The sequence below is a fragment of the Schistocerca gregaria genome, chromosome X (genome assembly GCF_023897955.1).
Source record: "Schistocerca gregaria isolate iqSchGreg1 chromosome X, iqSchGreg1.2, whole genome shotgun sequence".
Lineage (NCBI taxonomy): Eukaryota > Metazoa > Arthropoda > Insecta > Orthoptera > Acrididae > Schistocerca > Schistocerca gregaria.
The window spans coordinates 29,241,112-29,254,944 of NC_064931.1; the positions used below are offsets into that span (position 1 = coordinate 29,241,112).

The window sequence follows — 13,833 nt, forward strand, 5'->3', positions numbered from 1 at the left end:
CAGAAACCGACATTTGAGGCTGAATGCAGAACGACTCTACTGCCGACGAAGCACCTTTAGAGTAAGGAGAGCGAAGATAAGATTAGTGAGATTAGGACTAGTACGGAGGCATACAGACAGCCTTTTTTCTCTCGCTATGTCTGGGAGTGGGAAAGGAAAGGAAACAGCTAGTAGTGGTACGGAGTACCCTCCGCCACGCACCGTACCGTGGCTTGCGGAGCAAGTACATCGGTGTAGACTTAAAATCGATTCCACCTCTACATCGACATGACTACCATGCAATTCACACTTAGGAGTTTGACAGAGGGTACTTAGAATCACTTTAACACTGTTTCTCGGCTGTTCCGCTCTCGAACAGCAGATGGGAAAGATGAACACGGGCTATGACACCTCTTATATTATTGCAATTACCATCTCTCCCTATCTAGGTGGAAGGCAACAGAATATATCTGCGATCAGAAGTAACAAAAATTGTAATTGAAATTTCGTGAAAAGATCTCGCCGCAACGAAAAACGCCGTTGTTTGAATGATTACCACCCGAAGTTACGTATGATATCCATGACACCCTCTACACTATGTTGCGATAACTCTAAAACGAGATGAACATTTTCCATGTCTTGTTTCAATTCTATCTGGCTCCAGACCGCGCAGCAACACTCCAGAAGAGGACGGACATGAGAAACGTAGGCACCCTCTGCAGTAAATTCGTTGCATCAGCAAAGTGTTTTGCGAATAAAAAGTAGTCTTTAGTTCGCCTTCCTCACAACATTTTTTGTATGATGAGTCCAAATTAAGTTGCTCGTAACTGTAATCCATAGATATTTAGCTGAAGCACAATATTTTAACTTGTGTCATTTACCGTGTAGGTGGAATTCAACGGATTTTTTTAGTACTTGTGTTGAAGATCTCACACTTTTTATCGTTTAGGGTCAACTGACACTTTTCACACCATATATAGATGCCTTATCTAAATAATTTTGCAAATCGGTTTCACCTTCTGATGACTTCACTAGTCGGTAAACGACAGTGTCATCTGCTAACAATTTAAGAGAGCTGGTCAGATTGTCTCCTAAATCGTTTACATATATTATGAATGTTAAAGCGAGAAGGAAAACAATGGATTAGGTCAATTCCCTTACATTTCACTTTTCTATCTGAGCATCAGCTCCGTTGCTAACGGCCTCGTCGTCGACGGTGCTTTAAACCCTAACATTCCCTCTATTCTAAGAATATTTCCTCGAAAACGGGTTCCCCTCATCCGCTTGGGGACAACTAAACAACTGTCGAAATTTTTCCAGGCCATCGGTTGATTAACACCTTCTCTATCCACATCTACGTACGTACTTAGCAAACCATAATACACTGAAGTGACAGGAGTCATGAAGCAGCGATATGCACAAATACGGATGGCGCTTGTACTGCATACGCAAGTTATAAAAGGGCAGCGCATTGGCGGAGCTGTCATTTGTACTCAGATGATTCATGCGAAAATCTGTCCGACGTCATTATGGCCACACGGCGGGAATTAACAGACGTTGAACGCGAAATGGCAGTTGCAGCTAGAAGGATGGGACATTCTATTTTGGAAATACTTAGGGAACTGAGTATTCCGAGATCCACGTTGTCAAGAGTGTGCCGAGAATACCAAATTTCAGGCATTACGTCTCACCACGCCGTGGCAGCCGGCCTTCACTTAACGAACGAGGGCAGCAGCGTTTATGCAGAGTTGTCAGTGATAACAGACAAACAACACTGCGTGAAATAACCACAGAAATCAATGTAGGACGTACGACCAACGTACCCGTTAGGACAGTGCGGCGAAATCTGGCGTTAATGGGCTACGGCAGCAGACGACCGACGTGAGTGCTTTTGCTAACAGCACGGCGTCACCTGCAGCGCCTCTCCTGGGATCGTGACCATATCGGTCGGACCCTAGACGATTGGAAAACAGTGGCCTGGTCGGATGAGTTCAGATTTCAGTTTTTGAGAGCTGATGGCAGGATCAGAATGTGGTGCAGACCCCACGAAGCCATGGAACCCAATTGTCAACAAGGCACTGTGCAAACAGGTGGTGGCACCTTAATGGTGGGGGCTATGTTTACATAGAATGGACTGGGTACTCCGGTCCAACTGAACTGATCATTGACCATTTGTAGCCACTCGCGGTGTTTGAGCATAGGACAACGACTTGTTGAGTCCATGCCACGTCGAGAGCTCCATGCCGAGCAAAAGGAGGTCCGACGCGATATTAGGAGGTATCCCACGACTTCTGTCATCTTCGTGTGTGGTGCATGGCGGCGACTCTCTATATGCTTCCCTAAGAGCCCTGACTTATCTTGTCTTCTTGGAACTTACGCAAGATACATGTTGCCGGCAGTAGGATCGTTATGAAGTCCGAAAATGTCGGTTCTCTTAATTTTCTCAATAGTTTTTCGCGAAAAGGAAGTCTTCTTGCCTCCAGGGACTTTCATTTGAGTTCACGTAGCATTTCCTTAATATTTGCTTGTTAATCGAACCTGCCGGTGACAAATCTAGCAACACGCCTCTGAATTGCTCGAATGTCTTCCTTTAATCTGACTTGCCTCAGATCCCAATCATTCGAGTAGCACTCAAAAATTGGTCGCGCTAGTGTTCCATCCACAGTCTCCTTTACAAATAAAGTACACTTTACCCAAATTGTCCCAACGAACCGAAGTAGACCATTCGTTTTCCCAACTACCAAACTGACGTGCTCCGTCCATTTCATATCGCTTTGCAATGTTATGCCTAGACGTTTAATCAATGTGATGTGTCAAGCAGGACACTACTAAGGCTGTATTCGAAAGTTACAAAACTGTTTTTCCTACTCATCCGCATTTGTACATTCAGAGCAAGCTGCCCTTTACGACACCAAGTAGAGATTTTATCTAAGTCATCCTGTATCCTCCTTTAGTCACTCAGCAACGACACCTTCCCGTACGCCACAGCGTCATCAGCAAACAGCCGTAAATTGCTACTCACCCTGTCCGTCAAATAAAACAGCAGCCCTATCACACTTCTCTGGGGCACTCCGGACGATACCCTTGTCTCCAATGAATACTCGCTCTCCAGGACAACGCACTGGATGCTATTACATGAAAAGTCTTCGAGGCATTCAAATACCTGAGGACCTATTCCGTATCCTAGTACTTTCGTTAACAGTCTGCAGTGTGACACTGTATCAAACGCTTTTCTGAAATCTGGGAATATGGAACCTGCTTGTTACCCTTCAGGCATGGTTATCAGACGAGGAAAGGGTAACCTCATTTTCGCACGAAGCTTTCCTCTAGATGCCAAGGGCTGACGGAAATCCCTGTTGAAGTATTGTTAAACTGTTAATGAATGCGACTTTCTATCAGCCAAAATAATTTTTTTTCTTTTTTTTTGCACGGATCAAAATTTAAATGCGTAAGAGAATTATGTGAAGCAGTGACTCTCTTGTAAGGTATTTAACAGTTTTGTGTTCCATGCCAAAGGCTGCTATGAACGACGTACAAGTAGTATACTTAGCCAACTGAGAAATAGTTGCGATAGACCTACAGTTTTATATATGAGATGTACGTACACCTGCAGTAGCGTATCTCCCTCTTCTAGCTCAGCTGTTCCTAGTAGTGACTTCGAGGTAGTATCAAGCGCGAGTGCAAACAACTGTCCGGAACGTTCCGAAAGGCGTTAAATGCTCGTGCTAATGAAGGTGATCCTGCGTTTGTTGCCGTGATGAATCAACGCCAGCTAAGTGGCGTTGGATGAATGGTGTCTGTGCCAACGTAAACGAAACGACTCTGCGGGAGCAGGCATTGCGTCACCACCGTACGCCGCGCGGAGCATCTACATATTTCGCGCTAACTGTTAGCGAGCATCATGTTGCACACGACGGTGAACCTATCGATCCAGATTTTAGCGCCAAAGCAAGAACATTTGCACTGTTCAGCCGGAATTAGGACTGTAAAACATGGCGGGCTACGCATAGTCTGTTGTTGGAAACAAGAGAGATAAATGCGGACTAACATTCGCTCTGTCTTATTAGTGCCTTCCCCGATCCCCTGTGTTCTTTCAATAAATCACAACTGTGCGTTACAAGCTTATGGTGATTTATACCAGAAATACGTATGGTTAACCTAACAGAGTGCATTTAACCTATTTAGAGCAGTCTGTAAATTCGTTGTTAACGACATGGGGCCGGCCGCCGTGGCCGTGCAGTTCTAGGCGCTGCAGTCTGGAACCGCGAGACCGCTACGGTCGCAGGTTGGAATCCTGCCTCGGGCATGGATGTGTGATGTCCTTAGGTTAGTTAGGTTTAACTAGTTCTAAGTTCTAGGGACTAATGACCTTAGAAGTTGAGTTCCATAGTGCTCAGAGCCATTTGAACCATTTTTGTTAACGACATGGCAGTTACGAAGGGGTACCCAAAAAAACCGGAATAACATTTCCATGGACGGAGCTTGTGTAGTACACACTTCTGCCGCTAAGCGTGTGTGGCGCAACTCCTTGGCAGTTTAATGCCGCCTGTGTTGTCGACATTATGGTGTCTAGGAAGTCTGCATACTCGGTTCGCTAGACAACCATTCAAACAAATCGTCTTAATGAGTTTTATTACAAAAAGATAATTACAATACTTAACTTTTGAAACTACACAGATGTGTCACAAGCAAAGGGCGACATAGAAAATAATCAATCTTCTTCAGTACAAACAATTCCAAGTCTGTGCTACATAGAGAGGACAAGCGAAGTAATTAGCGTTGACGCTTCTATCCAAGTCGGTAGTCTTGAAGTGCATATATACTGTATGTGTTCTGGCCGGAAGCAGTTCGCTCCGAGCTCTTGTACAGGGTGTTTCAAAAATGACCGGTATATTTAACACGGCAATACAAACTAAACGAGCAGCGATAGAAATACACCGTTTGTTGCAATATGCTTGGGACAACAGTATATTTTCAGGCAGACAAACTTTCAAAATTACAGTAGTTACAATTGTCAACAACAGATGGCGCTGCGGTCTGGGAAACTCTATAGTACGATATTTTCCACATATCCACCATGCGTAGCAATAATATGGCGTAGTCTCTGAATGAAATTACCCGAAACCTTTGACAACGTGTCTGGCGGAATGGCTTCACATGCAGATGAGATGTACTGCTTCAGCTGTTCAATTGTTTCTGGATTCTGGCGGTACACCTGGTCTTTCAAGTGTCCCCACAGAAAGAAGTCACAGGGGTTCATGTCTGGCGAATAGGGAGGCCAATCCACGCCGCCTCCTGTATGTTTCGGATAGCCCAAAGCAATCACACCATCACCGAAATATTCATTCAGGAAATTAAAGATGTCGGCCGTGCGATGTGGCCGGGCACCATCTTGCATAAACCACGATGTGTTAGCAGTGTCGTCTAAGGCAGTTTGTACCGCCACAAATTCACGAAGAATGTCCAGATAGCGTGATGCAGTAATCGTTTAGGATCTGAAAAATGGGCCAATGATTCCTTTGAAAGAAATGGCGGCCCAGACCAGTACTTTTTGAGGATGCAGGGACGATGGGACTGCAACATGGGGCTTTTCGGTTCCCCATATGCGCCAGTTCTGTTTATTGACGAAGCCGTCCAGGTAAAAATAAGCTTCGTCAGTAAACCAAATGCTGCCCACATGCATATCGCCGTCATCAATCCTGTGCACTATATCGTTAGCGAATGTCTCTCGTGCAGCAATGGTAGCGGCGCTGAGGGGTTGCCGCGTTTGAATTTTGTATGGATAGAGGTGTAAACTCTGGCGCATGAGACGATACGTGGACGTTGGCGTCATTTGGACCGCAGCTGCAACACGGCGAACGGAAACCCGAGGCCGCTGTTGGATCACCTGCTGCGCGTTGCCCTCTGTGGTTGCCGTACGCGGTCGCCCTACCTTTCCAGCACGTTCATCCGTCACGTTCCCAGTCCGTTGAAATTTTTGAAACAGATCCTTTATTGTATCGATTTTCGGTCCTTTGGTTACATTAAACCTCCGTTGAAAACTTCGTCTTGTTGCAACAACACTGTGTTCTAGGCGGTGTAATTCCAACACCAGAAAAATCCTCTGTTCTAAGGAATAAACCATGTTGTCCACAGCACACTTGCACGTTGTGAACAGCACACGCTTACAGCAGAAAGACGATGTACAGAATGGCGCACCCACAGACTGCGTTGTCGTCTATATCTTTCACATAACTTGCAGCGCCATCTGTTGTTGAAAATTGTAACTACTGTAATTTCGAAAGTTTGTCCGCCTGAAAATGTACTGTTGTCCCAAGCATATTGCAACAAACGGTGTATTTCTATCGCTGCTCGTTTAGTTTTTATTGCCGTTTCAAATATACCGGTCATTTTTGAAACACCCTGTATGTGCAAGTGCTGAACAAACCTTCGTTTCATTCATCTAATTATACCGTCTTCTATGTGACAATATAATTCCTGATAGCTTCGTGTCATCTGAGGTTTATCCGCAGAACATTATTCTTAAACTTCAGTCATTTGTGCATTATCAGCCTGAATCGGCACAGTTTACGAATTGTTTTAAACATGCTCGGTAAGCACCAATAAAAAGAGCAACGGCTAGGACCATTTCTTACTCTGCCGCAATTCCGTCGAAATCATATTTACTGTGACTTCCCGAAAGCATTAATTTTTCTTTCGTCAGGTGAGCTTGGCACAAAGAAAACGTTTATTTCCGCCATACAAGTGACACTTCTCTTTATTGTGACGTCTATGGCGAATAAACAGGGTATTGTTTCATTCTTACTAAAACACACATTATTCATAAATTATCTTATGTAGTTTTCTAGAGTTATAAAAAGGTGTATATGTAGACGGGACTGTGCTCTCCTGTCACCGCGGATCGCGCGCTAGGCAGGAAGGGCTGTACAAACCGCTGAAATTTCGGGTTCTTCGTGCGACAAAAACGAGTAACTTCAACGATTTTTTAAAAAAATATTTGCAGTATGTCATAGCAGCTAAAATTATGGCAGCTCATGTCTTTCGATGTATTCTCCATGCATAGAAAATTTAGGATGCGGTTCGACATGTCACATTGGACCATTCCCTTGTAAGTATTGTAACTAGATCACTCAGTTTTTTTCTGATGGTTCATAACTAGTTTAATTTATGTAAGATATAAAAAGGTAATCATCACGAGGAAACCTGGATAAGTCAAAACAGAGTGGTTTCAAGATTCTTTTTAAGTGTTAATACTTAACTTTTAATTCAATTTGCTCAAAATTAATCATGTTGACTTGTCGACATTGCCAAGTCTATACAGTGCAATACACAGTATCAAGCGACCGGAGGAGCTGTGTCTCGACTATACTAGGGTTCCTACTAATGTTGAGTACCCCAAATAACTTATTTCACTTAAGAAAGATAGAAAAATGTACGAAGCAAATGTTATTTAGCTACCAACTAGACATTAATCAGCATGACTGTCACTTCGTCCGTTAAGAATATCTGAACAGCAGTGCCTTTTTATAAAATAGTACCCTATACTTTTTTTATTCGGTAATCCACTTCCTCTCCTCAAGACCTGTTCAAAAACGTATCACGGTGTACCATTGACGTAAATAAGTCGCTATTAAAAACGTATCATAAAACTGACTAAGATTCTCCAGTACTAGCACAAAGTGCAGATACGCGATGTAGCGTAACTCGTTCACTTGCTGGAGTTGACAGTAAACAAATGAAAAGACACGGAAAATGCAGCTAACGGTCTTCAGTTGACGATTTGTGTGAGTACAATTTACACCAATGAAGAGAAGGTAGAAGTGCTACTCATCTCAAGGGAATATAAGTTAGCAGAACAATAACTGCAATAAATTTTTCTTATTTACCATACGTCTACAAACAATACACAGTACTGTACTACTTTCAAATGATATGTGGCATTTCTATCTTTTCGACATTGGTTTGCACTGTACAGACGCAAACCTTCAACACAACAACAAATTGAAGATGCTATTTAAAAAGACATACTGTTGTTCATATGTTCGTAAAAAAGTTACGAGAAAGGCAGTCATGATGGCTAATGTCCCCCTGATAGTTAAATAACATTTACTCGATACATTCTTCTTTTTTGTTTTTTTCCTTCTGGCCAAATAGTTATTTGAGGTGGTCAAGATAAGCTACTTCTCAGATAAACTGACTCACATTTCCACTCTCACAGCTGTAAGTTCCTTCACGTTAACTTCCTGAACGTTGTGTAAAGTCTCAAAATTTCTGACGCACAAAGTGACTCGTATAGAAGTTAATGAGTGAACGTGGTCATTCAAGCAGGCGATTGGTATAGCAGACTTAAATGCTACTGTTACCATTGAAATACAGTATCAAATAAATAAAACTTGTGGAAAACTTTGTTTCTGGAAAACTCTGTCAGTTATTTATGCCAGTTCTAAAATATTAGCCTTGAAAACAGGGTCGGATTACAAAGTGACTCACACAATTTCAAACATTAAAACACACACTAAATATAATGACTGATACTGTAAAAGTGGTATCTTCGGATACACTGACAGTGAGACATCAAACTACGAAATCGACACATTGTTTTAGTTTATTTAATGTAACATAACAGAGCTAGTTACGAGTAAACTATGTTTCCACTGTCGCCCACCGCCCTGAACAGTTTGGCTGGAAACGCCTACGACAGCCACCGTGTGGAACGACAAGTTATTTCTTTGTTCATGAAATACCTACAATCATTCTCTCAAAAAATAGACTGTGTATATAGGCAATTTATTCATACTGGAAGCTAACATAGGGAATCCAACAAAAAAAGCCCATCACGAAGTATTAAGTATTGTTAGGTATGTAGTAAAATTTGTTAGCGGTGGTGTAGATGATAGCACTCACGTCCATCACCCTATACTGTTGTTACAATGTTCCCATGGCTTTTCTACTAGAAGATAACGAGTATGAAACTAAACAAAACGTCACATATTGAAGTTGATAATCCGGGAAGATTTTGTCAGCAAAATTCGTAAGTAATTGAAGCTCTACACTAGTAATAAACGGAAAGTGATCACCCCACAGCAATGATCATACATTAATTAATTTTTATGGACACTGTACGCTGTGCATTATCATAATCATAGTGCAGCAAAGATAACGCCGGTTCACCTCGGATCACCGAAGCTAAGCGCAGTCGGGCCTGGCTAGCACTCTGATGAGTAACCGTCCAGGTCTGCCGAGCGCTGTTGCCAATCGGAGTGCACTCAGTCCTCGTGAGACCAACTGAGGAGCTACCTGATGGAGAAGCAGCGGCTCCAGTCACGAAAACTGGCAACGGCCGGGAGAGCAGTGTGCTTACCACATGCCCTCTTCCCACATCCGTATTCAGTGATGTATATCGTCTGAGGATGACACGGCGGCCGGTCGGTACTGCTGGGCCTTCACAAAGGTATACCGACCATTCTGACTAGGCAGGCGTTTAAATGGTTCAATAGGCTCTGAGCACTATGAGACTTAACTTCTGAGGTCATCAGTCCCCTAGAACTTAGAACTACTTAAACCTAACTAACCTAAGGACATCACACACATCCACGCGCGAGGCAAGATTCGAACTTGCGACCGTAGCGGTCGCGCGGTTCCAGACTGTAGCGCCTAGAACCGCTCGGCCACTTCGGCCGGCCGGAGGCGTTTGTTTTTCCACAAAGTGCGTTATCTCTTCAGAGACTAAAAACATATGAGATAGTAATAATAATGATTCGAACAGTGCATATGGACAGATTTTACGTAAATCTCTGCACACTAGAAGGGAAAGTGCTTCTTAGTCGTCCTGTGCACCAGCTGTAGCGTTCTTCCGGGAAAGACAACTCTCATCAACGACGAACGCTGCTCGCTTTTCAGTTTACAGACAGACTATACCTCCCCAGCATTTCCTGTCTGGATCTCTTATAAAAGTAAACAAAATAACTTCACTGAGCTCTTGTTCATATAGTGGAGTTACTTTTAGTTATTATTTGAGTACCTATTTGCAGGTGTACATACTCAAAAATATCGATTTCGTTGCCTCCACTATCAATATCTGGAATACTTTTCACAGCACGAGGGTTGTGAAAAGCACCATACAATATTCAGATCCACCAACATCTGAAGTGACCCAGAAACTTAAATTGGCTACCTCTGCAATAGAAGACGGTCATTTAGCTGTTATGGAGTTTCAGACATTCCAACGTAAGTCAAGCAATACAGTACAGCAAATTACTATTCTAGATTTGAACATGATCAGCCATATTCCATCAGACATATTCACGCCCTCCTTGCAAGATATACCGTGGATGTGTGGTAAGTGGCTCCACTCAGTACATACCACTATACAAGTGCTGGCAATTCCTGAATGGAAGACATTTATGTTGTCTGCCAGTGACACAGTTATGGTAAGAGAAGTGCACTAACGTTCTGGTCATTCATAAATTCACCACCAAGTGGCTACAACACAATTACACGGCTTTAAAGTCAACTAAATACTTAGGTAATACAGATGCCAATAACTTAAATTGAAAAGATTACACAGATAATGTCGTCGGGAAAGCAAACAATAGACTGCAATTTATTAGCAGAAAACTTAGAAAAGGAAGAAGGTCTACTAAAGAGACTGTTTACACCACGCTTGTCCGGCCTCTTCTGGGTTACTGCTCTGCAGTAAGAGGTCCGCATCAGATAAGATTCGCCGAGGACATCGTAAAAGTTCAAAGAAAGGCAGTTCAGTTTGTACTATTGTGAAATAAGGGAGAGAGTGCCACGGATATGATACACGAATTGAGGTAGCAGTCATTAAAACAAAGGAGTTTTTCACTGCGGAAGGACTTTCTAATCAAATTTCAGTCATCAACTGTCTCCTCAGAGAAAATGTTTTGTTGGCGCCAACCTCCATAGGGAGAAATGATCATCATAATAAAATAAGAGAAATCAGAACTCGAACGGAAAGATTTAAGTGTTCGTTTTTCCCGAGCGCTGTTCGAGAGTGCAACGGTAGAGAAATAACTTAAAGGTGGTTCGATGAACCCTCTGCCAGGCACTTAATTGTGACTCGCACAGTAATCATGTAAATGTAGGAGTAGATGTAGATGAATGCTGTCAACGATAGATAGCAGCAAGGTTACCAACCCAATCCCAATACTACATAGGTCATAGACAAAATCATATTTAAAATTAAGCATTTCTCAGTCATTGTTTATAGGAAAGTATTTTACATAACAGCTGAAAGTAGTACTTATTTATAAACCGAAAATAACTCTACTAAATAAACACGAGCTCAGTTAAGTTATTTTGTCTATTACATTGCTTAACTTCTGACGTGGTGAATAGCTTCTTCGGCAAGTAATAACAATGAACTATTTCATCCACAATGGTTTGAGAAATTCACGACTGTAGAAAAATAAAAGTTTACAAAGGGCTTGATACTGACACAATTTCGTCGAATTAAGTTTAGAATGAAAGCCGCTTTTGAGACTGGAGCACATACTTCTTGTGCAACTCATACGATTATCATGTATTTAAAAAACAGAGCACATATCATTTCCGTGCCTCTTGTTGACTCGAGAGACAGACTGTCAGCATGTTGCGAAGAAACACCATGTACTCAGCGTATTTTCAGAAAATTGTTTTTTTCTTAGATAGACATATTCCATTCACACAGTAAGTTGGTGCCACCACTTTAAAAGCTGTTTACGCTACATATGTGAAAAGCATAAATAAAACAGCAGACTTGAGTCAGCTTTCACGTTTTTTTTGTTTTTTGTTTTTTTTTTTCTCTTTCGTATACTGTTCATCGCTATGTAGTCCTCCTCCGTTACTTTCTTTCTTTTAACTTTGCTTCCTTTGCACTCCTCCCCCCTCAATACTCGACTTGCTGTGAATCTTGATAAGATACTGTGGAGTATCTCGCCGCCTGTAGGCGTGTAGGCGAAGGCAGTCGTGAGAGTAACGTCTCACGAGGCAAGCGGTGCAGCTAATCAGGTAGCATTTAGCGTGGACAGCAGACCGACAACACAGCACCAACGCCACTCCAGCCGTGGCCAGTATTCTGCCAGAAGGCGACGATGGTGGCTGCTCTCTAAGCTCAGTGCAAGTACTGTTTGTCTTACGTTCAAGGCAATGATAAGATTCTGTTCTTAGGTAAGACTATCCGACGATAAAACTCTCACTAACAAAGGAAAATAACACCTGAGAATTCAGCGTTGCTTCCTATCGGATATATTTTAGCCTATATTAAGTAGTTATGTGTTAAGTAGGTCATTCGAGCCACATAATACAAAGGTGTATATCGAGTAAATGGAATGTAGTCGAATTAAATCAGGTGATGGTGAGGGAATCAGATTAGGAAATGAGACACTTAAAGTAGTAGATGAGTTTTTCTGTTTGGGGAGAAGAATAACAGATGGTGATCGAAGTAGAGAGGATACAAAATGTAGACTGGCAATGGCACGAAAAGCGTTTCTGCAGAAAAGAAATTTTTAATATAGAGTATAGACTTAAGTGTCAGGAAGTCTTTTCTCAAAGTATTTGTATGGAGTGTAGCCACGTAGCGATGTGAAACACGGACGCTAAATAGTTTAGACAAGAAGATAATAGAAGCTTTCGGAATGTGGTACTACAGAAGAATGCTGAAGATTAGATGGGTAGATCACGCAACTAATGAGGAGGTACTGAACAGACTTGGTGAGAAGAGGAATTTGTGGCACAACTTGACTAGAAGAAGGGACCGGTTGGTAGGACATGTTCTGAGACATCGAGGGATCACCAATTTAGTATTGGAGGGCAGCGTGAAGGGTAAAAATCGTAGAGGGAGACCAAGAGATGAATACACTAAGCAGATTCAGAAGGATGTAGGTTGCAGTAGTTACTTGGAAATGAAGAAGCTTGCACAGGATAGAGTAGCATGGAGAGCTGCATCAAACCAGTCTCTGGTCTGAACACAACAACAACAACAACGAGTAAACTTGCAGATTATATAACACAGCTTTATTTATATATGATTTCTTACTCAGTAGTCACAGATGAGGTTTAGTAATATTCAAAACACTTACGTTATTAACGGAAGGATTAAATTCTTTTGCATTACATCAGCTACAAGTTGCGAAACAAAAACTTTACTATTAACTAAGACTTGCCTAAAAAGCTCTTAACTTGCTTCCAATTTTGGCTTTAGTATCTTGAGACTTTCATATAACAGAAAAAGGAGTAAATATTTTGGTAGCACAATTTTTCACATCTTTATAAACTGAAACTGTTTTAATGTACAGTAACTCAGGCTACTTTTCTTCCAGTTTTCTAAATGTGTACATAATCCAGCTGAACTCTAATGAATTATTTAAATCATACACTCTAAGACAAAAAAAAACGACGCACCACGAAAGAATTATGCGAATAGGACGGAAATCGGTAGATGCGATGTACATGTATAGACAAACAAATGATTACAATTTCAGAAAAATAGGATGATTTATTCAAAAGAAAGAGCTTCACAAATAGAGCAAATCAGTAACGCCTTGGTCAACTTCTGGCCCTTATACACTACTGGTCATTAAAATTGCTACACCAAGAAGAAATGCAGATGACAAAATGATATTCATTTGACAAATATATATTGTACTAGAACTGACATGTGATTACATTTTCACAAAATTTGGGTGCATAGATCCTGAGAAATCAGTGCCCAGAAAAATAGGATGATTTATTCAAAAGAAAGAGCTTCACAAATAGAGCAAATCAGTAACGCCTTGGTCAACTTCTGGCCCTTATACACTACTGGTCATTAAAATTGCTACACCAAGAAGAAATGCAGATGACAAAATGATA

The 13,833-nt window shown here is 41.8% G+C and overlaps 1 protein-coding gene across 2 annotated transcripts in view; it reads left to right on the plus strand.

Moving 5' to 3' along the window:
• Window positions 1-13,833, plus strand: part of LOC126299109 (uncharacterized) — a 372,168-nt gene that overhangs the window by 93,577 nt on the left and 264,758 nt on the right. Inside the window, exon 1 of one of the 2 annotated variants that reach the window (XM_049990790.1) lies at window positions 12,095-12,150. The exons of the other annotated variant lie outside the window; for it this stretch is intronic. The gene's annotated coding sequence lies outside the window, so the exon portion shown is untranslated. Of the gene's footprint in view, window positions 1-12,094; window positions 12,151-13,833 lie in introns of those variants that run through there. 2 annotated transcript variants of the gene reach the window in all.